General features: G+C 42.6%; 1 long non-coding RNA gene across 3 annotated transcripts in view; it reads left to right on the top strand.

Annotated features, from left to right (window-relative positions):
- Positions 1–25,466, top strand: part of LOC115931696 (uncharacterized) — a 53,897-nt gene that overhangs the window by 6,603 nt on the left and 21,828 nt on the right. Inside the window, exon 2 of one of the 3 annotated variants that reach the window (XR_008674358.2) lies at positions 18,648–18,782. The exons of 1 other annotated variant lie outside the window; for it this stretch is intronic. This is a non-coding gene — a long non-coding RNA (uncharacterized lncRNA). The remainder of the gene's footprint in view (positions 1–18,647; positions 18,783–25,466) is intronic. One more of the 3 variants, XR_008674357.2, reaches the window with a different exon arrangement.

Genomic DNA, 25,466 nt, shown 5'->3' on the forward strand with positions numbered 1-25,466 from the left:
AGGCCTCTCTGGATCCTCTCGTCATAATGCTGCAGGCAGCTACTGTCACCTAGAGTTGGCTCATGAGGTGAAGTCTCCATGCCATCTGGAATGGGTGCTCCATGATGGCAGGGGCTTGTCTTAACCCTGAGGCCTAGTACTATGCCTGGCACATAGCAGGCTCACAGTAAATTTTTTTTTTTTTTTTGAGATATGGTCTTGCTCTGTCTGCCAGGCTCGAGTGATCCTCCTGTCTCAGCCTCCCACGATCCTCCTGCCTCAGCCTCCCAAGATCCTCCTGCCTCAGCCTCCCACAATCCTCCTGCCTCAGCCTCCTGAATAGCTGGGACCACAGGCGTATGCCACCACAGCTGGTTAATTTTTGTATTTTCTGTAGAGATGGGGTTTTGCCATGTTGCCTAGGCTGGTTTTGAACTCCTGGGCTCAAGGGATGTATCCACCTTGGCCTCCCAAAGTACTGAGATTACAGGCGTGAGCCACCATACCTGGCCTCAGTAAATATTGACTGAGTGAATAAATGCCCCTCCTAGAAAAGTCAATCACAGTTAGAAACTTAAATGGCTGACCCTTATTTAAAAGATGGGTTGGGCTGGGGCATCCGATCTGAGTCCCAGCTCTGTGATGTTGCACGTGTTACTAAACCTCTCTGAGCTATAGTTTCCACACCTACCTTCTTTATAGACTTATCCTGAAGACTAAATGAGGTAACCATGTGAAGTACCTAGGACACAGCTGGCATTTAGTAAATGTTAGTTTCCTACTTTCTCATGGCTGCATGTCATAGAAACGGTCATCTGATTGGAGTGAAAATAGAGATGCTCTTCCCAGAAGAAGAGAGAATGTCAGCTGGGCAGAGAAGGAGCTGCTCTACACTCCAGCCCTCTGCGTGGAATCTGGGTAGTGCAGCAAGACCCTGGCTTATGTCATCACAGCTTTGTTCCTACTGCTGAATGATAATAACAGGAAGCGTAGCATTTATTGAGCTCCTGCACACTGGGTGCTCTGCTGGGCACTAGGCATACACTGATCTCATCTGTTCACCATAATTCCCAGCTTCAGAGTGAAGCACTTTGCCCAAGGCAACACACCCCAAGAGTGGTAAGGCCAGGCCTTGGCTCTGAACCTCTAGGAGTCTCCTACCCTGGTGCAGCTGAGTCACAGATTTCTTTTTAAGAAACCCAGAAAGAAGTCCTTAAGTGGCAAAAATTTGATCACATGGCCACATACAGCTGCATGGGAGACTGGGAAATGGAGGCAGTCTATTGTTAGCAGGTTCTGTGCCAGCCTCTACTATAGCATGCTGTCAAGCCCCTGCCCTCTCTGGGCCTCAGTCTCCATATTTGGCCAGGGAAGAGTTTTGGATGGATTTTCTCTGAGGTTTGCCCTAACTGTACTAAGGCCCCACAAAGTGCCAACTCTATTGCCACTTCCAGTCCCTGCTGTGGCGTGAACACCGAAGATGTCCACTATGAGCATTTGGTCTCCAAACACAATATCCTTCATGCTATTTCTGAGCTCCATCTTGGTTTTGCTTTTTGGAGATGTGTGTAAGTTAAGGTAGGCCAGGTTATGCTGCAGCAACAAACAACCCTGAAATCTTGGTGGCTCCTAATAGGAAGTATCTTTCTCATGCACGCTACTACCCGTCGAGGGCTGGCAGGGTCCCCATGTCTCCTTACTCCAGGACTGGGGGTGATGGAGCAGCTGCCATCTCAAAGGCCGTCAGAAGCCACGGCAGAGGGAAAGAGATCTCTATCTGGCAATTAAGTGCTCCAGCCCAAATGACAGAAGTCACTTCTCACACCTTGTTGGCCAGGTTACCCCACCTCCCAATCACAAGGGAGCAGGGAGCTGCCATCCCACCACATGCCTGGAAGGCAGAGAGTAGGAAATATAGGAGGATGACATTAATAACAACCTCAGTCCTCTGTTCCAGAGTGTCTGCCAGTCGGCTCTGATCATCTGTGTCAGGGCAGGGGTAGCAGATGTGGCCTGGGAGGCTGCACCGAGCCCTGCTGGGACCTACATGGGGAGTGAGGGGCTGAAGAGATGGAAAGACATCTGACATTCTGGAGTCTGGGGCCGAGGCTGGACAGCGCAACCTGCCACTGTAGGTAGAATTCGTATGTTGAAACTGAATCTCCAATGTGATAGTACTAAGAGGTGGGGACTTTTGGAAGGTGATTACGTCATTAGGGCAGAGATTAGGACTCTTATACAAGAGGTCTGAGGGAACTTGTTTGCCCCTTTACGTGACGATGCAGTAAGAAAATGTAATCTTTGAAGCAGAGAGCACCTTGATCTTGGACTTCCCAGCCTCCAGAATTATAAGCAGTAAATTCCTGTTAAAAAATTACCCAGTTTAAGGTATGCTGTTACAACACCCTGAATGGACTAAGACACAGTCCCAGGCAGGAGCGTTAGTTTCCACTTCTGCAAAATTGGGGCAGTATTCCCTAACCTGCAGAATTCTGATGAAGATGAAATGGATGAGTAACAGTGGGGAAACTCCTGTCTACTCCCAGCAGCCTTCTACGGAAGGTGGACTTTTCAGCAGAAGACTCTGCCCAGCTGAGCCCTGTGCTGGATTTGGGTGGTCAAATTTGAGAGCAGGAGCTTGGCAAAGAGGGGCTTTGGGGAGGCAGTCAGTTTGGCGGGGGCATATTGTAAGACTGTGTGCTTACAAAAGCACAATATATTCCTAAGATTTCTTTGGGGTGACTTTATTTGGGACAGTTTTGGGGGAGTTGACGGAGATGGGGGCACTCTGGCCCCTGATGCCTTCCCCCATTCAAACAGACTTGGGGGTTCCTGTGGCAATGCACAAAATGGGGGTGCAAAAAGGGGGCAAGAGAAGGAAGGTAGCATGATGGACAGAGGCTGGACCAGTATAGTGACCCCCAGGGAAAGTCCCCTGGGAGGGTGAAGGCAAGTAGGAGGGTACTCTGAGAATAGAGTCAGGTTCTGAAGCTGTTGCCTTCCTATGATGCAAGCCCCAGCTCCTCCTCCATCCTCAAATCTTCAGTAAACGCCCTCTGTTGACAGGACGTTCACTACTGCACAGTGGGCACTCAGCTGCTACTTTGTGTCATCTCATGTGTCATGACATGTCATGTCAAAGCCAACCTGTGGACACACAGGTCCTCTCGGCTTCCCTCAGGTGGGGGTGGGGAGAAAGCAGGTCAAAAGCCCAGCCTTGGTGGGAATGTAAACCAGTACAACCGCTATGGAAAACAGTATGGAGATTCCTTAAAGAACTGAAAGTAGAATTACCATTCGATCCAGCAGTCCTATTACTGGGTATCTCCCCAAAGGAAAAGAAGTCATTGTATGAAAAAGATACATGCACACACATGTTTATAGCAGCACGGTTGGCAATTGCAAAAATATGGAAACAATGTAAATGCCCATTAACCAATGGGTGGATAAAGAAAATGTGGTATATATACACAATAGAATACTACTCAGCCATAAAACGGGACAAAGTAATGGCCTTTGCAGCAACTTGGATGGGGCTGGAGGCCATTATTCTGAGTGAGGTAACTCAGGAATGGAAAACCAAATATCATATATTCTCTTGGGGTTTTTTTTGTTCTTTTGTTTTTGTTTTTTGAGACGGAGTCTCGCTCTGTCGCCCAGGCTGGAGTGCAGTGGCATGCGAACTCGGCTCACTGCAACCTCTGCCTACCAGGTTCAAGCAATTTTCCTGCCTTAGCCTCCCAAGTAGCTGGGGACTACAGGTGCGCACACCACCATGCCTGGCTAATTTTTGTATTTTTAGTAGAGATGGGGTTTCACCATGCTGGCCCGGCTGGTCTTGAACTCCTGACTTTGTGATGTTCTCTCTTTTAAGTGGGAGCTAAGCTATGAGGATGCAAAGGTGAAGAATAATATAATGGACTTTGAGGACTCACAGGGGAGGGTGGGAGAGGTTGAGGGATTAGAGGCTACATGTTGGGTACAGTGTACACTGCTCAGTTGACAGCTGTACCAAAATCTCAGAACTCGCCACTAAAGAACTCATCCATGTAACCAAAAACCACCTGTACCCCAAAACCTATTGAAATAAAAAAGCCTAGCCTTGGTCCTGCCCAGCGCAGAGAGACATGAAGCTATGAAATGGATTTACTCTTCCAAAAGCCTCCAGTAGCCAGCCCTGATCTGCTGACACAGTTCCCCTTCTGAGCAGAGAAATGGAGGAGAAGGCAGCAGAAAGATGAGAAAGAATCTCCCGTGAGATCCGGGGTTAGCTCGTTAATCTAGGTGAGTATGCCATTTTGGAGATTAGACAAACTGAGCCCTGGAGAGGTCAAATGACTCAGTAATGCAGCCAGACTATGGCACAGGCAGGGTGATGAGCCACATCTGCCTTCATGTAGCCACCAGACAAGGGAAGCAGGGGCACAGAACAGTCACATAGCAATTCACTAGCAGAGCCAGGATCCAGTGACCCCAAACCCTGGTCTCTCCCGACTGCTAGCCTGGGAATGTTGCCCAGCTCTTTCACCCACTTTTGGCCTTGCCTCTTCACCGCACCTGAGGATCCAGTGACCCCAAGCCCTGGTTTCCTGGCTGCCAGCCTGGGAACATTGCCCAGCTCTTTCACCCACTTTTGGCATTGGCTTCTCACCACACCTGTGCCAGTGGCTGGCTGGGTTACTCGGAGTCGTTTGACTCCTCCAGGGCTCAGTTTGTCTAATCTCCAAAATGGCATGTTCACCTAGATTGAATAGCTAGCTTCTAATCTCAGGGAAGTGTCTATGTTGTCTTTCTGGGGGGATTCTGAGTGTCAGATAGGGAGAGGCAGCATGATCTGAGAAATCTAAGCCCCAGACACTAGAGGCGGAACTGGTCCCCCCTGCATCCTGGCCGGAAGCAGCATTTGAAAGCTGATCTTGAGCGAGACAATATGAGGACAGCCATTGTCATTGTTGCACACATGATCTTACTTAACACTCAGGTGGCCCTGTCAAGTGGGTTCCTTCGTTTTCTAGTTTTTCCATTGAGAAAACACAAGTAGGATTCAGTCTGAAGACTGGTAGTTAAGTGCTCCCAACAAGGGGCAGGAGGGGCCTGGCTGAGCACCCTGAAGGTGGAGTCGGGGCAGGTGCCAGAACACGGATGCTTTCCTGTCTGGCTGGAGCTGCTCCCGCTGTGTTCCGGAGCAGGGCAGAACAGGAAGGCAAGAACAATGGGCAGCCGGCAGTGGCGGGGTGCTGGGGTTCCTGAGCCAGGGGTGGGGAGGCTCAGGCCTGGTCACCACCGAGGCTGGGGGTGCAAGTTTCCTGTGCAAGAGACTAACAAGATTAGCCACTAACATTTTTGAGCACTTACTGTGTGTCCAGACCTGTGTTAGACACTTTAGATGGATTCGCCTCATTTTACAGATAAACAAATTGGGGCACAGAGAGTTTAAATGAAATGCTCAAGGTAAGTAAGAGGTGAAAGATTTGAACCCAGGCAGACTGGCTTCAGATCCTATGCTCTTAACTACTATAACTTTATATGTGTATACATACATACATGATTATATGCATGTTATACATAGTTTCTCATAATTTTCCCCTTTCACTTAATTTGTCATTGCCAGTTTTCTGTGTCATCAATATCATCCTTGTTTACAGTGCTAACATGCCGGGAAGACCTTGTCCATGTGTCCTGGCCACATCCCAGTCTGTTCTTCCCGTTACCTGAGGGGTCTGGATTTCCACTATTGGTGCTGTCATTGAGTTAAGGTGTGGTGCCTCTCGTTTAAACTGGTGATAACAGTGGTGGCACCAAGGTGTGGGCTGGGGGGTGCTTAAGCCCCTTTTAATCTCTATCATAACTCCCTTATCCAAATAAACACCATCGACATAAAATAATGTGCTTTTATGCAAACAGTACTTCAAGACAGGCCTCCCTCCCCAGCTCAATCATTGCTGCACCCAAGCATTCCCACGGAGAAGTCCCCCAGGTAGCCTGGCTGGTGGGTTAATGTCAGAGTGGTGCTGGCTCTGAACGCAGCCGTGGGAGCACTGCTGGTATCTTAGGATCCGGTGGGGTGGAGATTTGGAGCCCAGGAAGACCCAGCCTGACCTGGTGGTGGTGGCTTCAGAAAGAGCTGGAGAGGGTAGAGGCCCTTGCCTAGGGCTCTTACTGCATTGTATGTAAGATGAAGGCCACAGATTGGTGCTGTCAAGACTGGGAAGGCCTGTGGGACTCAGGACTCCAGGGTAAGACTGACCTGCCCCTCCTTTCACCTGAGACAGACTGGGAGATCCCAGGGCACTGGGGGCAGGGGAGCGGAAGGGGCTTGTTGAAAATATCCACCATGGCAGCTAGGAGAGCCTGCTGGAGCCGCTCCTCCAGGGGTGATGAACAAGCCGGAGGATCCTTCCTGGAACCCCCTTTTTGCCCTCACAAGGCCAGCTGGGAGCACTGGATAGGGAACGAGACACCTGAGTTTTGTCTTCTAGTTTCATTGCTGCCTGTGGGTGGCTGTGTGGCCCTGGGCAAGTCACTCTCCCTTGGTAGCCTCTGGCTTCCCACCCCTACCATACCATGGACACTCCCGTTCTGCCAGATGGTCTAACAAAGATGCTTTCCCTCTTGGGTCACCTGGGCTGGCAGGTGGGTGATTCAGAAGTCACCTTTCTGAACCTCCAACTATTATTACATATTAATATACATTTACATAATTACCTTCCAGGTATGGCCTTTGGGTGTCACCTGTTATCCACTTCCCCTTAATGGTAGCTGTCCTCTATTTTCATCTGGGGAAGCCTCCTCTCCTCCACCTCAGCCATGTGCAGTGGATGGAGTTGACTCTTCTGGCTCCAAAAGGGGAAGAGAGGCTTGCGGATCTGTGCATTCCATTTCCCAAACCTCAGAGGAATGGGGGTTGGGTGGGGCATGTGACCCAATTCCAGCCCATGGCATCAGGCTTAGAACTGGTCCTGATTATGGAGAAGTCTGGAAGCTTCAAACCTGAGGGGATTTGAGGTTGGAGTTAACTGGCAGCCATCCTGCCCCCATGGAGAATGGAGCCATTGCAGAAAAGGTGGAGCTGGGGATGGAGAGAGAGACCAGGGCCTCGTGATGCAGCTTAACCCCTCAAGTCCAGCTGTGCATGAAGCCAACTGCTCACCCTTAGGCTTTTCAGGTACAAGACAATCAAATGCCTTTTTCACTGAAGCCAGTTTGAAGTGAGTTTTCTGTTGCTTACAGCTAGAAAAAGCCTGACTTTTGTTGATGTTACTTAATTCTATGCTGCCATCAAAGGTACGATGATTTTTTAAAGGAAAATATTAAATCTTCTTAATAACAGGTTATTTTTATTTTTATTTTTTTGAGAAGGTCTGGCTCTGTCGCCCAAGCTGGAGTGCAGTGCCGCAATCTCGGCTTACTGCAACCTCCGCTTCCTGGGCTCAAGGCATCATCCCGCCTCATCCTCCCAGCCTCCCAAGTAGCTGGGACTACAGATACACGCCACCACACCCTGATAATTTTTGTATTTTTAGTAGAGATGATGTTTCTCCATGTTGCTCAGGCTGGTCTTGAACTCAAGCAATCCACCCACCTCGGCCTCCCAAAGTGCTGGGATGACAGGCCTGAGCCACTGCACCTGACCTAATAACAGTGTTTTTTTTTTTTTAATTAAAAAGATGCAAATCAGGTTTCCCTTGTAAAAAAACTGACACTAGTGTATTTTTACTTATAAAATTGCATACCGCCATCTCCTTTGGTGATGTGATCAAAGTTCTTCACATCTAGAGTCTAGACTGTGAGAAACAGACTCACCCGTCCAAACCCAAAGAATGGACTCAGAGACACGGAGAATAACGGAAGTGAGACTTTTAATACAGTCTTGCAAGATCGGGTGTCTGGTGGGCAGGCATACCCCGCACGGTTACAACAAGCAATTTATCCTCTAGTGTGCAGGTCCCTCTCCTGGTTCCTCATAGGCTGAGTATTATGGAGTCACAATCTTCCTAGACGTCACCTGTTGGTTGTTGAGTAGGGTTGTTTTTGTTTGTTTGTTTTCTGAGATGGAGTCTCATTCTCTCGCCCAGCCTGGAGTGCAGTGGCATGATCTTGGCTCACTGCAACCTCCACCCCCAGGTTCAAGTGATTCTCCTGCCTCAGCCTCCCGAGTAGCTGGGATTACAGGCCCCCACCACCACACCCGGCTAATTTTAGTATTTTTAGTAGAGACAGGGTTTCACCACGTTGGCCAGGCTGGTCTCAAACTCCTGACAAGTGATCCACCCGCTTCGGCCTCCCAAAGTGCTGGGATTGCAGGCATGAGCCACTGCGCCTGGCCAGGTAGGGGTTTTGGGTGTTTTCTTTAGGGTTGTCTCGCTGCATTTTGTTGCAGCCCATAATGCATTGCAATTATAGTCTGCTCAAGGGCTTTTGAAGTATTTGACCTATGACCTAGGTAGTCAGGCAAGCTGATGAAAGAATAGATAAAGTGAGCTATTTTGCAGGCTAGTAAATTTTCATTCTAGACTCAACTCTTAGGTTCGGATGAGAGCAACTAAGGGCACCCCAACAAGCAGGCTCCGGCTATTAAAGCAAGGGCCTAGTATATTCTGTCCTTCTGTAGTTGGCAGACCCAAGCCTACTTGAGGCACTTCATCTTGGAAATGGACCACCATTTACATATTTCCTACATAGACTTTGGAGGTGTTTAGCAATTTTTACTTTCCTTTTTCTTTTCTCTCTTCTTTTTTTTTTTTGACAAGAGTTTCATTCTGTTGCCCAAGCTGGATTGCGGTGGCATGATCATAGCTCACTGCAGCCTCTAACTCCTGGGCTCAAGTGATCTTCCCATCTCAGTCTCCTGAGTAGCTGGGACTACAGGCATGCACCACCACATCCAGCTAATTATTTTTTGTAGAGATGGGGTTTTGCCATGTTGCCCAGGCTGGTCTCAAACTCCTGGACTCAAGTGATCATCCCACCTCAGCCTTCCAAGGTGCTGGGATGACAGGCCTGAGCCACCATGCCCAGCCTTCTCTTTCAATCGCATTGTCTGGCTAGCAATAAATCAGTCTTCTGTATACTCAATATAATCTGTTATTTCCATGTGGCATCATTTTAAAAGTCATTTTAAGTGATAGTTAGGGAATCGGGTAAAATTCCACTGGACTTTATCACAGCCACCCAAACAAATGGATAGCAGATAGTGACAACACCTAACTCCCCCTCTGCCTGCTGGCTGGCAGATTTCTTGGACATCCATTCTCGGGCACACCCTCATTCAAGAAACTTTAAGATGGTGCTGATGGGGAGGTAGTGTGTGAGAATGAGTTACGATCATCGTTACCATTTCTTTGAAGCATTCCAAATTGCTAGCAAACTTGAAACAAATGCCCCTGGCTGAGTCTGGGTGTGTTGGGGGCCAAGTATATAACTGGAAGTTCTCTGGATTAATGTCTATATATAATACAATGCTTATTATAGGCGGTTTTTAAATGTGCTAATATCATATTAAAACTTAACCATAACCACAATGATTGTTTAGAACTGAAGACTAACAGAAGGTTTTTTGGACTAATTTAATCACTGACTTTGAAATTGCCAGTGCAGTGATACTAAAAAGCAGACCTACTTTTGGTGGTTTTCTTGTTACCTTCAACTGTTCTGCAGACTACGTCCCCCTCGTTGCCTGTACGAGGTGGGTCTCCCACTGCCCTTTTGTGCTCAGTCAATGTTTTGATGATCATAAGGAGAGGTCCTTAATGGGCATCCCAGAAAGGAGTGAACGAGGGAGTGATCCGGGACAGGGAGCCATTGCGTCTGAGTCTTCAGCCTGATTCAGTTATAATATGCTATGTGTCCTTAGGGAAGCCATACCCTCTCTGTGCTTCAGATGGGATATCCTTTCCCTGCTCTGCTTAGCCTGGATGATGGAGATGTCAGGCCTTGGGCAGAAGTGAATGACAAATGCTTGCCTGCTCCAACCCTGGGCACCCATCTAGGAGTCAAACACATGCTGGTGCTGGGCCAGGTCAGCCTCATCTGCCCATCCCCTTCTACTCTTGCTCCCCAGCTATCCTTCTTGCTCCCCAGCTATCCTTACACCTAGCTAGGCCTTTTAATGCTTAGTAGGGGCCCCTCACGTGAAGGGGCTGATCTCTGATGCTCTCAAGGACCCCTGTTCCTGGAGTTGCCCCATGGCTGCCACTGGGCGCCTCTTCCCAGCCTGTGCAAAAACCCCTTCCCAGTGTCTCACTGCTGCACTGGCTTCACAGCCCCGGGCTGTGGCCCCAAAGGACATCTTCCACTCCTGTCACTCAGCCATCCCCAGTGAGTTATGCTACAGCTGAGCTTGGTTAAAAGGCAGCCTCATTCCTGCCTGGAACTTCTGCTCCTTTCCCACTTTTAATCTGATGGCTGAGTCTGACTCACTGCAGGGCTGTGAGGACAACAGATGGCCCAGAAGAGAACAAATGCACACACACACACACACACACACACACACACACACACACACGCATGATATATACACCCCATGTTTCACATTACTTTAGCTAAGGGTAGTGAGATGGCCACAGAGCAAGAGCAGATGCAGCCAGTCATGGCCTGGCTCTTGACCTTCCCCAGTTCCCTGTGCAGTGGTTGCTACTTTCTCTGAGTAGGTAGGATCCTTCCAGAACAGAGTAAAAGGCTGAGTTCCTGCTATGCCACAAAGTCTTTTATATTGTTTCCATCACTTCCAGAAGAACGTACATAACAATGAAGGCCTGCCCTTGTAATGTTCACCCAGGTCGAATTTCCCTAGTTCCTAAAGCTTCAATATTACCATTCCAGTCTTCCCGTGACCTAGATAACTCTTTCAAGCTGATCTCGCCAGTGTCCTGAGTCCATTATTTCCATTGAGGGACCACCTCATGTCCATCAGACATGACAGGAGAGGTCTGAATGCCATTGGTTGGCAGAGATTGTTTCTTCCCTAGTTCTCCCCTGTGAAGACTGAGAAGTGGTCAGTCTGCCAACATTGAGAGACAGCTCGGGAGGTTTTGTCTGCCTGGTGTATACAGAGGAGGCTGTGATGGGTCACATCTAATGTCTTTCCAGAGCAGAGAGGAGCCCATGATGGGGATGTCCCTGTCCTGACAGGTGAGGGGCAGGACACCCAAACACATATGCAGTGCATACACTGGAAGTTAAGGTCCATGACGACGGGGACTCTTGTTTACTATTGTGTTATAGGACCTTAATAAATATTTCTTCAGTGAGTCACTGGAACCACACTTACAGTATATTAAAAATATGCATAGAACGGCCGGGTCCGGTGGCTCACGCCTGTAATCCCAGCACTTTGGGAGGCCGAGGAGGGTGGATCACCTGAGGTCAGGAGTTTGAGACCAGCCTGGCCAACATGGTGAAACCCCATCTCTACTTAAAATACAAAAAATTTGCCGGGCGTGGTGGTGGGCGCCTGTAATCCCAGTTACTCGGGAGGCTGAGGCAGGAGAATTGCTTGAACCTGGGAGGCGGAGGTTGCAGTGAGCCGAGATAGCGCCATTGTACTCCAGCCTGGGGGACAAGAGTGAGACTTCATCTCAAAAAAAAAAAAAAAAAAAAAGCATAGAACAGCAAAATACTTTTTCACTCATCATTTAGCAAACATTTAAAAGATGGTAACATCCAGGCTGGGCATGGTGGCTTACACCCGTAATCCCAGCATTTTGGGAGGCCAAGGCAGGTGGATCACTTGAGCTCAGGAGTTCAAGACCAGCCTGAGTAAAATAGTGAGACCCCATCTTTACAAAAAATACAAAAATTAGCCAAGCATGGTGGCACATGCCTGTAGTCCCAGCTACTCGGAAGGCTGAGATGGGAGGATGGCTTGAGCCTGACAGGCAGAGGTTGCAGTGAGCTGAGACTGCGTCACTGCACTCCAGCCTGGGTGACAGGGCAAGGCCCTGACTCAAAAAAATAATAATAAATAAAAGATGATAACATTGTTTTGGTGATAATGCAGGAAAATATGTGCTCCTCATTGCTAAGTGGGCAACACTGCCACATATAGTGGCACGGGCTGTGCACTGCACAACTGCATAATTGTAAGACTGTTACCGGTGGAGGGTGTCCAGGTTCTTGGCGTCTTGAACAAATAATTGGACAAAACGCTTAGACAAAGCAAGGAAAGAATGAAGCAACAAAAGCAGAAATTTACTGAAAATGAAAGTACACTCCACAGTTTGGGAATGGACCCAAGCATAGGGGCTCAAGGGCCCCATTACAGAATTTTTGGGAGTTTAAATACCCTCTAGAGGATTCCATTGGTTACTTCGTGTATGCCCTGTGTAAATGAAGAGGATGAAGTAAAGTTACAAAGTCATTTACTTGGTGTATGCCTCATGGAGAGGATATTTCCTGTCATAGCTGAAGTGTGAATTGGCCTTATGTTCCCTGCCTCCAGACCCTATTTTCCTGCCTCAAGAGGAAGACCTGATGGAAGGGATTTTGATAAAATGTATCAAAAGCCTGAAAAGTGTACGTACTTTTTGAACCAAGAGTTCTACTACTTCTAGGATTTCACTCTAAGGAATAACTGTGAGGTGAATGAAGATTTAGCCAAGGATCTTCATCACATCGTTTATAGTAGTGAAAAAAAGTCTAGGTTATTAAAAATAGTGATTGACTAAACAGTGTCACACACACACTCATATAGCAGATCGCTCTTCAGAAATTTAAATGACACTCCAAGAATAAATTTAATGACCCAGGCAAGTAGTGGCATATGCAGTAGAAACCCACTTTTAAAAGGTGTGGGTATATATATGTATATGAATTTTTATGTGTGTGCACAGGAAAAAAACCTAGAATAAACCTAGAATAAATAAATAAATCTGGGTGAAGAATTACAAATGCTAGTAATTTTATTGTTTTTGGTTTTTATCTATTAAATAATTTTTCCAAAATGAATATGCATTAGCTACATGTTTTATAAAATTAAAAAAAAAAACTTATTTTAAAAATACTGGAAGAAAAGACAATAATGAATTATTACAAGTTGTTTTGGAAGGGATAAGATTTTGAATTCTTCTATACCTCTCTTACTGTAAAGCTGTAGTAATTTTATAATGGAAAAATAAACTTTTAGAAGAGAAATAGGAGATTTGGGGATCAAGTGGATAGATTAGCACATGCTAAAATCTATCTTTTTACTTGAAAAACAAAAATGATAGAAAAAATTTTTAAATACATACATAAATATAAACATATACACTCATTCTCAAAATCTTTCTCGACCAGAAACCAAAAATAAAGGTCCCACTGTTGGAAGTAGGGATTGAACCTCAAGGCCTGCGGGAGCTGGGCCTAGAAACAGGCTTTGGGCCTGTGGTAGCCAGCCTTCAGGATGGTCCCAGATGACCCTTACCTCCTAGGTATTCATGCCCTTGTGTAGTCCCCTCCCACAGTGAATCAGGGCTGATCTGTTACTAGTAGAGTGTGATGCAAGTGAAACGTGTGACTTCCGAACTAGGTTATAAAAGGCACTGCAGCTTCCATGTTGGTCTTTTGGATCACTGGATCTGGGGGAAACCAACCACTGTGTTGTGAGGACACTCAAGCAGTTCTGTGGAGGCTCACATGGAGAGGAAAGAACCAGGGGACCAGCTACCTTGCAAATCAACCCTAACAACTTGGTTGATGACACAAAGACCACAAAGGAAAGAGTACATGAAGCAGGGCCCTTGGAACCTATGGAGCACAGTTTGGCACTATGTACCAATGACACTTGTTTTAATTAACAAACCAATATTGATACATTATTATTAACTATAGTCTATATTAAGGTTCTCTTTTTTTGTATTGTAGAGATCTGTGGGGTTTTGACAAATGCATAATATTGTGTATCCACCATTACACTGCCATACAGAATAGTTTTTACTGCCCTGAAAAGCCTCTGTGCTCTAGGTGTTTAACCCTCTGCCCTCACACCAAACCCCTGGCAACCACTGACTGACCTTTTTACATTCCCTATAGTTCTGCTTTTTGCAGAATGTCATAGTAGAAATCATACACTATGTAGACTTTTCAGACTGGCTTCTTTCATGTAACAATATGCATTTGTTTCTTCCATGTCTTTTCTTAGCTTGGTAGCTCATTTCTTTCTGTTGCTGAATAATATTCCATTGAATGGATGTGCCAGACTTTGTTTATTCATTCACCTATTAAAGGACATCTTGGTGGCTTCCAGTTTCTGGCAATTGTGAATAAAGCTACCATAAATATTTATGTGCAGGTTTTTGTGTGGACATAAGTTTACAATTCAATTGGGTAAATAGGAGTGCAATTACTGGATCATATGATGCAAATATGTTTAGTTTTATAAGGAACTGCTGAACTCTTCCAAAGTGGCTGTAGCGTTTTGCATTCTCACCAGCAATGAAAGGGCATTCTGTTGCCAGCATTTGGTATTGCCAGTTTTGTGGATTTTAGTCACTCTAAAAGATATGTAGTGAAATCTCATTTTAATTTGCAATCTCCTAATGACATATGATGTGGATCTTCATTTCTATGCTTATTTGTCACCTGCATATTTTCTTTAGTGAGGTGTAATTTTCAGACCTTTTGCCCATGTAAAAAATTAGGTTCTTATTGTTGAGTTTTAAGTGTTTATAATTTTGAATACCAGTCCTTTATCAGTTAATGTGTTTTGCAAATAACTTCTAATCTTTGGCTTACCTTTTCATTCTCTTAACATTCTTTCACAGAGCAGAAGTTTTTAATTTTAATAAAGTTCAGTTTAAGAATTTTTTGTTCCATGGGTTGTGCTTTTGGTGTTGAACTTAAAAACTCATCGCCAAACCACAAACCACATAGATTGGTTCCTATATTAGCTTCTGTAAGTTTTGTAGTTTTATGTTTCACATTTAAGTCTAAGATCCATTTTGATCTAACTTTTATAAAAGGTGGAAGGACTGTCTGGATTTTCCCATTTGTTAAAAAGATTATCTTCTTCCCTCTTCCTGCACTGAATTGCCTTTGCTTCTTTGACAAATATAATTTGACTATATTTATGTGGGTGTATTTCTGGGCTCTCTATTCTGTGCTGTTGATCAGTTTGTCTGTTTTTTCACCAATACCACACAGTCTTGCCTAATGTAGATTTATAGTAAGTCATAAAGTCAGGTAGTGTTAATCCTCTGACTTTGTTCCTTTTCAGGATTGTGTTGGTCAGTCTAGGTCATTTGACTTCCCATATTAACTTTAGAATCTGTCAATATTCACAAAATAACTTAGTTCGAATTTTATTGGAATTGTGTTGAATCTATAGATAGGGTTGGGGAGAATTCTCGTCTTAAAATTATTGAGTTTTGCTATTCATGTACATGGAATATCTCTCCATTTATTTATATTTTCTTTGGTTTTTGTCATCAGAGTTTTCTGTGTTTCCTTATATTGATCCTGTACATATTTTGTTGGATTTATGCCTAGGTATTTCATTATTTTTGGTGGTAATGTAAATGGCATTATGTTTCTAATTTCAACTTCCAACTGTTCATTGATGGCATAAAGGAAAGCACTGAACTTTTAAATATTAACTTTATATTCTGTGAACTTCCTATAATCACTTATTAGTTCCAGGAGTCTTTTGTTGTTGAATCTTTGGGATTTTCTATGTAGACAATCATGCCATCCTGTACACAGAGATAAAGACAGCTTTATTTCTTCTTTCCCAATTGGCATGCCTTTTATTCTCTTTTCTTGTCTTATTGCACTAACAAGAAATTCTAGTGCAATATTAAATAGGAGTGGTGAAAGGGGACATCTTTGCCTTGTTCCCAATATTAGGGGGGAAAACATCCAGTTTCTCATCATTAAGTATGATGTTAGTTGTAGAATTATTGTAACTCCCGTTTGTTAATTTGAGAATGTTTCCTATTATTCCGAGGTCGCTGCGAGTTTTTATTATGAAAGGGTGTTGGATTTTGGCAATGCCTTTTTTGCATCCATTGATATGATCACATGATTTTCTTCTTAAACTTATTGATTTGATGAATTACATTAATTGATTTTTGAATGTTGAACCAGTTGTTCATGCCTGGAATAAATCCTGCTTGGTCAAATCATGGTGTATAATGATTTTTATACATTGTTGGATTTGATGTGCTAATTTTTTTTTAAAAAATTGGGGTACATAGTAGGTATATATATTTATGGGGTACATGTGATATTTTGATTCAGGCATTCAATGTGTAATAATCACATCAGTGTAAGTGGGGTATCCATCACCTCAAGCATTTATCCTTTCTTTGTGTTACAAACAATCCAATTATACTCTTTTAGTTATTTTAAAATGTGCAATAAATTTTGTTGACTGTAGTCACCCTGTTGCGCTATCAAATACTAGATCTTATTCATTCTGTCTAACTATATTTTTGTACCCATTTACCATCCCCATTTCCCTCCCTACTCCCCCAACTACCCTTCCCAGCCTCTGGTAACCACCATTCTACCTTTATCTCCATGAGTTCAATTTTAAAAAACTTTTAGCTCCCCCAAATAAGTGAGAACATGCGAAGTTTGTCTTTCTGTGCCTGGCTTATTTCACTTAACATAATGACCTTCAGTTTCATCCATGTTGTTGCAAATGACAGGATCTCATTCTTTTTTATGGCTGAATAGTACCTCATTGTGTATAGGTACCACATTGTCTTTATTCATTCATCTATTGATGGACACTTACATTGCTTCTAAATGTTGGCTATTGTGAATAGTGCAGCAATAAACATGGGAGTGCAAATATCTCTTTGATATACTGATTTCCCTTCTTCTGGGTATATATCTAGAAGTGGGATTGATGGATCATATGGTATCTCTATTTTTAGTTTTTTGATGAACTTCCAAACTGTTCTCCATAGTGTTTGTACCAATTTACATTCCCACCAACAGTGTATGAGGGTTGCCTTTTCTTTACATCCTCATCAGCATTTGTTATTGCCTGTCTTGGATAAAAGCCATTTTAACTGGTGTGAGATGATATCTCACTGTAGTTTTGATTTGCATTTCTCTGATGATGATAATGATGTTAAGCACCTTTTCCTATGCCTGTTTGCCATTTGTATGTCTTCTTTTGAGAAATGTCTATTCAAATGTTTTGCCCATTTTAAACTCAGATTATTAGATTTTTTTTTCCTATTGAGTTGTTTGAGCTCCTTATATATTTTGGTTATTAATCTCCTATCAAATGGATAGTTTGCAAATATTTTCTCCCATTCTGTGGGTTGTCTCTTTACTTTGTTGATTGTTTCTTTTGCTGTGAAGAAGGTTTTTAACTTCATGTGATCCCATTTGTTCATTTTTGCTTTGGCCGCCTGTGCTTGTAAGGTATTACTTTGCCCAGTCCAATGTCCAGGAGAGTTTCTCCAATGTTTTCTTTTAGTAGTTTCATGGTTTGTGGTCTTAGATTTCAATCTTTAATCCATTTTAATTTGATGTTTGTATATATTGCAGGAGATAGTCTAGTTTCATGCTTCTGCATATGGATATCCAGTTTCTCCAGCACCATTTATTGAAGAGACTGTCCTTTTCCCAATTTATATTCTTGGCATCTTTGTTTAAATAGATCAGATGGATTTGTTTCTGGGTTCTCTATTCTGTTCCATTAGTCTGTCTGTTTTTATGCCATTAACATATTGTTTTGGTTATTATAGCTCTGTAGTATAATTTGAAGCCAGGTAATGTGATTCCTCAAGTTTTGTTCCTTTTGCTCACAATAGCTTTGGGTATTCTGGGTCTTTCTTTTGTGGTTCTATGTAAATTATAGAATTTTTTCTATTTCTATTAAGAATGCCACTGGTATTTTGATAGGAATTGCATTGACTCTGTAGATTGCTTTGGATAATATGGACATTTTAACAATATTGATTCTTCCAACCCATGAACATGGAATATCTCTATTTTTTGTGTCTTCCTCAATTTATTTTACCAATGTTTTATAGTTTTTATTGTAGAGATCTTTCACTATTTTGGTTAAGTTTATTGTTAGGTATTTTATTTGTGGCTATTCCCAATGGAATTACTTTCTTGATTTCTTTTTTAGATTGTTCATCCTTGGCATATAGAAATGCTACAGATTTTTGTATGCTGATTTTGTATTCTCCAACTTTAGTGAATTTATCTGTTCTAACAGTTTTTTGGTGGAGACTTTAGGTTTTTCCAAATAGAAGATCAGATTGTCTAAAAACAAGGGTAATTTGACTCCTTCTTTCCCAATTTGGATGCCCTTTATTTCTTTCTTTTGTCTGATTGCTCTAGCTAGGACTTCTAGTACTATGTTGAATAATAGTGTACTGGGCATCCTTGGCTTATTCCAGATCGTAAAGGAAAGGATTTTAGTTTTTCTCCATTCAGTATGATACTAGTGATGGGTCTGTCATATATGTCATATATGGGTTTTATTATATTGCGGTACATTCCTTCTCTACCCAGTTTTTTGAGGGTTTTTATCATGAAGGGATGTTGAATTTTATCAAATGCTTTTTCAGCATCAATTAAAATGATCATGTAGTTTTTGTCCTTCATTCTTGTTGATAAGATGTATCACTGATTGAATTGCATATGTTGAACCATCCTTTTATTCCTGGGATGAATCTCACTTGGTCATAATTAATTATTATGATTATTTTTTGAGACAGACTTTCGCTCTTGTCGCCCAGGCTGGAGTGCAATCTGCAATGGCTCACTGTGACCTCCGCCTCCCAGGTTCAAGCAATTCTCCTGCCTCAGCCTCCCAAGTAGGTGGGATTGCAGGCCCCCACCACCATGCCCAGGTAATTTTTGTATTTTTAGTAGAGATGAGGTTTCACCATATTACAGGCATGAGTCACCATGCCCGGCCATGAATGATTTTTTAAATGTGTCTTTGAATTTGGTTTGCTAGTATTTTGTTGAGGATTTTTGCATCAATGATCATCAGGGATCCTGGCCTGTAGTTTTCTTTTTTTGATGTGTCTTTCTCTGGTTTTGGTATCAGAGTAATACTGGCCTTGTAGCATGAGTTTGGAAGTATTCCCTTCTCCTCCATTTTTCAGAATAGTTTGAGTAGGATTGGTATTAGTTCTTCTTTAAATGTTTGGTAAAATTCAGCAGTGAAGCAGTTGGGTCCCGGGCTTTTCTTTGCTGTGAGACTTTTTATTATGGCTTTGATCTCATTGCTTGTTATTCGTCTGTTCAGGTTTTGGATTTCTTCATAGTTCAATCTGGGTAGGTTGATTTATCTATTTCTTCTAGATTTTCCAATTTATTGGCATATAGTTGCTCATAGTAGTGTCTAATAATAGTAGTGTCTTTGAATTTCTGCAGTATCAGTTTTAATGTCTCCTTTTCATCTCTGATTTTATTAGAGTCTCCTCTCTTTTTTTCTTAGTTGGGCTAAATTTATCAACATTGTCTTTTCAAAAAAACAAATTTTTGTTTCATTGATCTGTATTTTTTAATTTCAATTTTATTTACTTCTGCTCTGATCTTTATTTCTTCTACTGATTTTGGGTTTTGCTTTTGCTTTTCTAGTTTTTTAAGATGCATCATTAGATTATTTGAAGTTTTTCTACTTTTTTGATGTAGGTGCTTATTGCTGTAAATTTTCCTCTTAGTGCTGCTTTTGTTGTATCCCATAGGGTTTGGTATGTTGTGTTTCCATATTCATTTATTTCAACAAATTTTTTCTTTTTTCTTATTTTTTTCTACTTGTAAATTTTTTATACAATAACAAAATGTTTTTCACTTTCCTTCTTAAATTTCTTTATTGACCCACTAGTCATTTAGGAGCATATTGTTTAATTTCCATGTGCTTGTACAGTTTCCAAAATTCCTCTTGTTATTGGATTTCTAGTTTTATTCCATTGTGGTCAGAAAAGATACTTGATAGTATTTCAATTTTTGGGAATTTTTAAAGACTTGTTCTGGGGCCTAACATATGGTCTATCCTTGAAAATGATCTATGTGCAGAGAAGAATGTGTATTTTGCAGTCATTGGATAAACTGTTCTATAAATATCTTTTAGGTCCATTTGGTCTATAGATGGAATCTATAGTTCAGATTAAGTCCAATGTTTCTTTGTTGATTTTCTGTCTGGATGATCTGTTCAATGCTGCATGTGGGATGCTGAAGTCTCCAGTTATTGTACTGGAGTCTGTCTCTCTAGCTCTAATAATATATACTTTATGTATCTGGGTGCTCCAGTGTTGAGTGCATATAGGTTTACAATTGTTATATTCTCTTGATGAATTGACCCCTTTATTATATAATGATCTTCTTTGTCTCTTTTTATAGTTTTTGTCTTGAAATATACTGCTCTTTTTTGGTTTCCATTTGCAAGGAATGTCTTTTTCAATCCCTTTATTTTCAGTTTACGTGTGTCTTTAAAGTGTGTTTCTTGTAGGCAAGACATTATTGGGTCTTATTTTTTTAAAATCCATTCAGCCACCCTTCCTTCCTTCCCTTCCTTCCTCCCTCCCTCCCTCCCCGCCTGCCTGCCTGCCTTCCTTCCTTCCTTTCCTTCCTTCCTTCTTTCCTTTCCTTCCTTCCTTCCTTCCTTCCTTCCTTCTTTCCTTTCTTTCTTTTTCTTTCTTTCGATGGAGCCTTTCTCTGTCACCCACGCTGGAGTGCAGTAGCACAATCTTGGCTCACTGCAACCTCCAGCGCCCAGGTTCAAGCAATCTTCTTGCCTCAGCCTCCCAAGTAGCTGGGACTACAGACACGCCATGATGCCTGGCTAGTTTTTTGTGTTTTTAGTAGAGAGACGGGGTTTTGCCATGTTGGCAAGGCTGGTCTCAAACTCCTGACCTCAGGTGATCCACCTACCTTGGCCTCCCAAAGTGCTGGGATTACAGGTGTAAGCCACTGTGCCCGGCCTACTTTATGTCTTCTAACTGGAGAGTTTAGTCCATTTATCTTCAATGTTATTATTGATAAGCACTTACTCTTGCCATTTTGTTATTTGTTTTCTGGTTGTTTTGTAGTCTTCTTTTCCTTCTCTCCTTCCTTTCCATCTTCCTTTTAATGAAGGTGACTTTCTCAGGTGGTATGTTTTAATTTCTTGCTATTACTTTTGTGTATCCATTGTATGTCTTTTGATTTGAGGCCACCATAAGGCTTGCAAATAATATCTTGTAACCCATTATTTTAAACTGATGACAACTTAACAATGATTGCATAAACAAACTAACAAGCAAAGAGATGAATAAAAACTCTGCACTTTAACTTCATCCCCTTGCTTTTGACTTTTTGTTGTTTCTATTTATATCTTATTATACTATGTCTTGAAAAGTTGTAGTTATTATTTTTGACAGGGTCATCATTTAGTCTTTCTACTCAAGAGATCAGTAGTTTACACACCACAGTTACAGTGTTATATTCTGTGTCTTTCTGTGTACTTATGATTATCTGTGAATTTTATACTTTCAGATTTTTTTTTTTTTTTTTTTTTTTGAGACAGGGTCTCACTGTCACCCTCGCTGGACTGCAATGGAGTGTGGCTCACTGCAGGCTCAACCTCCCAGGCTCAAGCAATCCTCTCATCCCAGACTTTCAAATAGTTGGGACTGTAGGCACATACCACCATGCCCAGCTAATTTTTACTTTTTGTAGAGACGGGGTTTCATTGTGTTACCCAGGCTGGTCTTGAACTCCTGGACACAAGCAATCCCCCAACCTTGGCTTCCCAAAGGGCTGGGATTAAAGGTGTGAGCCCCCAGATGATTTCTTATTGCTCAATAACATCCTTTTTGTTTTTTTAATTGAAGAAATTCCTTTAGCATTTCTTGTAGGACAGATCTGGTGTTGATAAAATCCCTCAGGTTTTGTTTGTCTGGGAAAGTCGTTATTTTTCCTTCGTGTTTGAAGGATATTTTCACTGGATAAATTCCAGTATAAAAAGGTTTGTTTTTCTCTAGCACTTTAAGTATGTCATGCTAGTTTCTCTCCTGGCCTGTAAGGTTTCCACTAAGAAGTCTGTTGCCAGATGTATTAGAGCTCCTTTGTATGTTATTTGTTTCTTTGGCTGCTTTTAGGATCCTTTTTTATCTTTGACTTTTGGGAGTCTGATTATTAAATGTCTTGAGGTAGTCTTATTTGGGTTAAATCTGCTTGGTGTTCTATATAACCTTCTTGTATTTGAATATTGATATATCTCTAGGTTTGAGAAGTTCTCTGTTATTATCCTTTTGAATAAACTTTCTACCCTAGTCTCTCTCTCTACTGCCTCTTTATGGCCAGTAACTCTTAGATTTGCCCTTTGGAGGCTATTTTCTAGATCTTGTAAGCATGCTTCATTCTTTCTTATTCTTTTTTCTTTTGTCTCCTGACTGTATTTTAAAATACACTGTCTTCAAGCTCACTAATTCTTTCTTCTGCTTGACAAATTCTGCTGTTAGGAGGCTCTGATGCATTCTTCAGTATGTCAGTTGCATTTTTCAGCTCCAGAGTTTCTGCTTGGTTCTGTTTAATTATTTCAACTTCTTTGTTAAATTTATCTGATAGGATTCTGAATTTCTTCTCTGTTATCAACATGATTTTGTTGAGTTTCTTCAAAATGGCTATTTTGAATTATCTATCCAAATATTCATCAATCTCTGTCTGAGATTGGCCCCAGGTGGGTCCATAGATGTCGTCCAGAAGGCAGGGCCTGTAGTTGGGAACCTTAGGAGTCTACCTGATGCTCTATTCTACTGTGGCTGAGCTTGCATCCAAGCCACAAGACAAAGTCCTTTCCACTATTCCCTCCCCTTTCCTCAAGCAGAGGAGTCTCCCCATGGCCACCACTGTCCTAGGCCCGTGGGGAGTACTGCCTGGCTACCACCTATGTTCATTCAAGACCCAAGGGCTCTTCAGTCAGCTTATGGTGAATGCTTGTAGTCCTGATTCTCTCCTTTCAGGGCAGTGTGCTTCCCTCTGGCCCAGTACAGGTCCAGAAATGCCATCCAGGAGCCAAGACCTGGAATCGGGGCCCCAGAGTCCCACTTGGTACTCGGTACTCTACCCAACTGTGGCCAAGCTGGTACCCAAGCTGCAAGACAAAGTCCCCTTTACTCTTCCCTCTCCTTTCCTTAGGCAGAAGGGGTCTCTCCCTGAGGCCACCGTAGCTGGGAATGTACTGGGTCACACATGAAGCCAGTGTGGCTCTGAGTCTCACCCAAGGCCTGCGGCCAGTACTACTTGGCTAACACTGCTGATTATTCAGGGCCAAAGGGCCCTTTAGTCAGCAGGTGATGAATTTTGCCAGAACTGGGTGCTTCTGTTCTGGCAGTGGGTTCCTTTCTGGTAAGTTTAGAAATGTCATCCAGAAGCTAGAGCCTGGAACGAGTGCCTCAGACCTCTGCTTGGTGTCCTATTCTACTGTGGCTGAGCTGGTATCCAATTTGCCAAAAAAAAAGCCCTCTTCACTCTTCTCCTCCTCTCCTCAAGCAGAGGGAAAGAGTCTTTCCTGGAGCTGTAAGCTGTGCTGCCTGGAGTTGGGGGAGAGATGACACAAGCACTCCCTTGATCACCCCAGCTGGTGTCTCACTAGGTCACATGCCACCCAAGTACACTGGCTCCGAACACAGCACAGCACCAGGACTTGCCCAGGAACTGCAGTCCTTCTGGTCCAGACGGCCTTCCAGATTTGTTTAGGGCCCCAGAGCACTTTAGCCCACTTTGGCGGGGTTTGCCAGAACTCACGTTCTGACTGCTGGGATGGATGATTTGCCCCTGGCTAGGGCATGGGCACTCGCGAAGTTCTGCCCCGTTGCTTTCCACTGTGAGAGGGCAGCACTGAGTTCCATTGCAATGTCCCACAATCACTGTGCTCTCTTCCCGAAGTGCACATATTCTCTCTCCATACCACACTCAGTGCCTCTTTCTTTAATGTGATTTTAATATCAAGTACTGTAATCACTTGTCTGATTTTTGGCTCCTATGAAGGTGCTTTTTTGTGTGGATCGTTGTGCAATTTGGTGTTCTTGCAGGGTAGACAATTGCTGGAGGCTTCTTTTCAGCCATCTTGCTCCACCTCTTCCTGATTTGCTAGTATTTTATTGAGGAGTTGTACATCTATGTTCCTGAGAGATTGGTTTTTAATTTTCCAATTTTTTAATTGGTTTTATAATTTTATTATAATATCTTAATCTCGTTTCGGTATTAGGGTAGTGCTGGCCTCATAGGATGAGTTAAGAAGTATTCCCTCTGCTTCTGTTTTCTGGAAGAAATTGTAGAGAATTGATACTATTTATTCCTTAAACATTTGGTTTCACCAGTGAAACCAATGAAACCGTCTGGGCCTTGTACTTTGTTTTTTTGGAAGGTTACTAATTATTAATTCAGTATAAAACCAGCCTTGCATTTTAAGAATGAGTGAGAGGCATACAGTTTAATTCCATCACAACTGATCAGAAAACATCCTTCATATAACTTCAATTATTTTAAATTTGTTAAAGTTTGTTTTATGTCCCAGGATATGGTCTGTCTTGGTAAATGTTCCATGTGCACTTGAAAAAAAAATGTGTATTCTGCTGCTGTTGGATGGAATGTTCTATAAATGTCACTTAAATATTGTTGGCTCATGTTGTTAATTTCTTCTAATCTTTGACGATTTTTTTTTTTTTTTTGTCTAATGGTTCTATCAGTTAGTGATAGAAGGATGTTGAAGTCCACGCTGTAATTGTGGATTTATCTATTTCTTCTTTCAATTCTGTCAGTTTTCACATTATTTTATAACTTTGTTGTTTAGTGCATATTATTTTAGGGTTGTTATGTCCTCTTCGCTTGGGGTTTGCTCAGTTTCTTAAATCTGAAGATTTACGTCTTCCACCAAATTTGGGGAGTTTTCAGCTATTATTTCTTTAAGTATATTTTCAGCACTGCACTCTTTCTCTTGTCCTTATGGAACTCCAATACATCTAAAGAGTATTTAGATCTTGGAGTATTTTCCCATAGGTCCTTAAAGTCCTATTCATTTTTTAAAAATCTGTTGTCTTTTTTTTCCTCTGTTCAGACTGTGTAACTTTTATTGGTTTGTCTTCAAGTTCAGTGTTTCTTTCCTCTGTCATCTCCACTCTGCCATTGTGTCCATACAGTGAGTTTGTTTCTGTTGTTGTATATATATATATTTTTTTTAAGTTCTAAAACTTCCATCTGGGGCTGGGTGTAGTGGCTCATGCCTGTAATCCCAGCACTTTGGAAGCTGAGGCGGGCAGATCACTTAAGTCCGTGAGTTTCAGACCAGCCTGGGCAATATGGCGAAACTCCATCTCTATAAAAAATACAAAAAATTAGCTGCGCATGAAGGCATGTGCCTGTAGTCCCAGCTATTCAGGATGCTGAGGTGGAAGGATCGCTTGAGCCCAAGAGGTGGAGCTTGCAGGTGAGCCGAGATCATGCCACAATGCTCCAGCCTGGGTGACAGAGACAAACCCTGTCTCAAAAGAAATAAGTTAATAAATAAAAAATAAAATAGGCTGGGCACAGTGGCTCACACC

This window comes from Gorilla gorilla, chromosome 21 (assembly GCF_029281585.2).
Source record: "Gorilla gorilla gorilla isolate KB3781 chromosome 21, NHGRI_mGorGor1-v2.1_pri, whole genome shotgun sequence".
Lineage (NCBI taxonomy): Eukaryota > Metazoa > Chordata > Mammalia > Primates > Hominidae > Gorilla > Gorilla gorilla.